The sequence below is a fragment of the Trachymyrmex cornetzi genome, unplaced genomic scaffold (assembly GCF_001594075.2).
Source record: "Trachymyrmex cornetzi isolate Tcor2-1 unplaced genomic scaffold, Tcor1.1 scaffold570, whole genome shotgun sequence".
Classification (NCBI taxonomy): domain Eukaryota; kingdom Metazoa; phylum Arthropoda; class Insecta; order Hymenoptera; family Formicidae; genus Trachymyrmex; species Trachymyrmex cornetzi.
This window is the reverse complement of record NW_017299883.1, coordinates 460,057-464,606: the sequence shown is the minus strand read 5'-3', so window position 1 is coordinate 464,606 and position 4,550 is coordinate 460,057.

Genomic DNA, 4,550 nt, shown 5'->3' with positions numbered 1-4,550 from the left:
TCTCCCACATTTTCCCGTACATGCACTCATATACGTGCGTGCATGCATCGACATACATACACATGCGCTCTCTCTCTCTCTCTCTCTCTTCTCTCTCTCTCTCTCTCTCTCTCTCTCTCTCTCTCTCTCTCTCTCTCTCTCTCTCTCTCTGCACGCTCAAGTGTATTTCACAAAGTACACCTTCCTCTTACTTTTCGCACACTCTCACGCCGTGGGACTGTACTGGCTTCACGCGTGGCTTATCTAACTAATTCATGGTTTAAGTGTGATTTCGGGGTATACGTGTACGTGAAATGTGTGCATGTAAATGCACATATAAATGCGCGCACATCGGCACGCGCACATCTCCCCTCTATTCTTTCAAGATTTACAATTACAAGCGACTCGTCTCTCGTTCTTGGTACATTCTACATGTAAGTTGTACGTATGTGTGTAGCCTACTTTGTTGCAATAAGACAAAAAAGAGAAAAGAGAAAAGGTACAAAATCAATGTGCGGCAATATACCTTTGCGTCAAAAAAACCGAGGATATAATGAGAAAGCAATAGCGTTTCCCTCTCGAAAAGAGGGAGAGAGAAAGATTACATGAACGATACTTTTGTGTCGCGTATGTGTGTGTGTGTGTGTGTGTGTGTGTGTGTGTGTGTGTGTGTGTGTGCGTGGGTGTTTCGTATGCGTAATGTGTACTATATGAGACAATGATCTTTGTACATATTTTAAAATGTATTCCCGCGCGATATCAACATGACGAAGATGCGGAACATGCTCTCGTCTTGGGAAGACGCAAAGTTGACGGACGTGACGAAACGCCGATGTTCATGTATATATGCCGTCGTAGCCGTCTTTCTCTCCCTGCTGTTTCTTCGATGAAATCTAATGAACGTCGGACAAACTTTAATCCGTTCGTTCATAGATTCCCGATAATATTTTGAATAGATCGATTCAAAAATCCCGCCGCCACAAAACCCCGTTTGTTCTCCGTTCTTTGGAAACTATCAAACAAACAGTACAAAACGTAATTTGGCTTAAACTTCGTGGAACAGAAGGAACTGAAAGCTAGAAACTTCCTCTCGGCCACGACGGCGCGATTCCGTTATAAATCGATTAATTACAATAATGTGGAAACGCGCGCGACGCGGCGCGTACGACAATCCGCGAGTGCGAGTTTCGCGATCTACATCGACATAGAGTATTTGCGAGAGCGATTTGTGAAACGCAAATTACTTATGTGTTCGCGTCTATGTATTTATGTATATTGTGTGTTATCATATGCGAAGAGCTTGCATACCGAAATCGAAGCAGAGCTCGTACCTACGTCGTACTCAAACGATGATACTAGTCACGCGGGAAAACATTGACAAATCGCAATTCGCGCATGTGATGTGTATAGTAATTACAACTAAACGATGTTCCCCTTTCTTACATTTCTTTCGACGCATGAACAAGTTACGAAGTTACGCATGCGATTAATGATAATGGAATTACAGCTCCAATATACATGAAATAGTAAGATAAAAGTAGAAAAAGAAATGGAATTCAATCAAAATAAACGTAAACTATTTATCGACTATGTATGCGTTTTGTTAAAGAACTCATTACGGCTGTTTTCCAGCTAGGATACAGAATTATACTCTGTTCCACTATGTAAGATACTTGTTGGAACGCAATTTAGTTCATATAACACTAGAATGCATTGTAGTCTTCCATTCTCATTCTTATGATTATATTTAGCGTATCAATAATAGAGTTATGATTTTAATTTAGGCTTAAGTTATAAATCTTTCAGAATTGATAGTTTTTGATGGTTTTATTTCAAAATAAGTATAGCTACCAAATAACTATTTGAAAAGTTGGTAACATTGACATGTTTTACACGCTCGTATTTAACTTTTTAGTGTCGAGCAGTGTTACTTTGTATATGTGTACGTTGTTGGAAAACACCCTATTATGTATATAAATTGCAAAACTAATCGTTCGAATAGAATATCTAAACGGCTATTTTAATGTAATGTATTAACTTCTTTACTGTTATTAATATCATTGTTATTATTATTAACCAAATATATAACAAAGAATTTTCAACTTTATGTAACGGATTGATTTATTTGTAATCGAAAGTTTCAATAATTGAAAGTTTCGGGATATTGTTCGTATATTACAAGCAGTATAAGACTGCAAAATTTCACTTATATTATAGAAAAAACCTCGTTTGCATTTTATAAATAATGGAAGGATTACATAATTGAAACAAAAAACTATGTGTCTGTAATGGATGAACGCATAGTAAAATAATTTCGTGGTATTATTTAGATTATATCTATTCACTAATTTAGTTATTACTATTTACTTACATCATCGCATGTATAACTTCGAATTTTATCAAAGTAAATACTTTTTGTAGAATATATATCAGAAATATTATAATATACCAAAACACAAGATCTGCGTATTACATTTTAAGACTTTGATTTCTTTTTAATTCAAATTGGAACGAATTATATTATCTACAATGATGAGTCACAACGACAATTAAAATTACATCATTCGAAGACGTCAAAGAGCACATTAATTGTCAAATAATATGTGATAATCAATAATTTGAATAAAAACTGTCTTTAAAAATTTTATAAAAATTATCAGAATGCTAAAAAAAAGGGAACATAACGAATCACAAAGAGCAATATAAAAATAGGAACATATATGACGTATATAAACAAAATGAGGAACATATACATGATGTTTAAACGTAACACGCAAGGAACTTGATTCAGATTTACGTATATATATATATATATATATATATATACATATATATATATATATATATTACGTGTTCGCGTGTGTGCATTTATGTGCTTTCATCTGACAATACATTGTATGAAATATCGAATCACCACGCGCATAACTTATGTATCGAATAAAATGATAAGATCCTAATGTTTCCGTTGAAAAGAATCTCTCTTAAAAGATCAAAACACAATTAGATTAGTGAACGTAAAGTATTCACGTAGATATATAAAGTTAGAACTCACATATATAATTCGTGAGACGTGGGTACGTGCTGTGCTACGTGTCGTACCGCAATGTATTCTAAACATAAAACACGAGGCTTGTTTACACGAACGTTAAAAATGCTTTGATAATTTTTTTCCTGCACCGTGGAAATTGATTCCGTGTCTTGTCTCGGTTTTGAGAAAGCTTTTACACTTATGTTATATATACCAACCATGTTGAACCTTTGGAACGAAGTCTTTCTTACATATTTAGTGTGCAAAATATTCTTACGCTTTTCGTGGTTCGTCAAATAATTATTATATATAGTAGTAATAAAGGATAAAATTCTACGAGTCCTCGGAACAATCAACGAGGCTATGCATTGACATTCGGTCGGTCCCCGCGCTTAAAAATCTTTGAGTCGAAGGTGACTCTATCGCTTTTTCTTTCTCACTCTTTTTCTGTTTCCAGTTTTACTCACTCACATCCTCTCACATTTATTTTCGTTCTCTCTCTCTCTCTCTCTCTCTCTCATATACCCCGAACTACTGTCACACCATTCATTCTATCTAACTTGCACACTGACGTTTGCACAAATACGTACTTACGATATAGTTCTTACAATATTTTATATATATTCATTTACTCTATTAATTATATCAATACTGTTGACGGATAGAGATTCATTCACAGATCGCACCAGAGCGGACAATCGTCTCTGACGCGTGTGGCATTAACATTCCTTTTTCTTACTTCTTCATCCGCAAATGATTCTTTACTTCCTTCGGTCACATCGTTCTACCTTTCATATTTAACATAATTTTTGACATAAAGTTTTTATCACACGCTAAAAACACTTGATCTCCTCCATTTTGGAGATAGCCGTCCATCCGCACAGTGCCTCGAAGCGATAGAGCGATCCACGAATAAACGGGTGCAACTGCCGCTCTTCTTCTTCTCCTTTCTTCTGCTGCTTCCGTCATTCAGTTTCTCCGTAATCTTCCCGTTTATCGTCGTGGTGAATTCGGAGACACCGCGCTACCTCCCCTCCGTTCGAGAATTAGAAAAACCATACAAACTCGAACAGATGCCGCTGCGTATTATCCGTCCTAGTCTTCATTCTCAACAGCATCGCAGCATTAACAGCGTCAGCGAATTGTACAATGATTTGGCGCGAAATTTACCTATCGGCGAATCAGAACACTTTTGCACCGGCACAAACACGTTTCCCGCTCGCATCGAGTCCCAAACGTTGTTATCTGGTCCGATCCTCTCATTCTTCCGCACGAAATAATCCCTATTATGGTTATGATTAAGTGTAATCATTTGTGACCGCGCTGCGCGAGGAAATATTCTATCTGTTGTAGACAGAGTAATTGCTGCACCAAGCTCTGTAGCGGGTCCTGGCCCGGCTGAAGCTGGCCCGGCTGCTGCCCTTGGAGTCCCTGCGGCTGCATCAAGCCTCCACCAGTAGGCTGAGCAGACGTAGGCGGCAGCATCGTGGTGCCCGGACCTGACTGCTCGGCTAACAACTGCCGTTGCAGTTGTTGCGCCTGG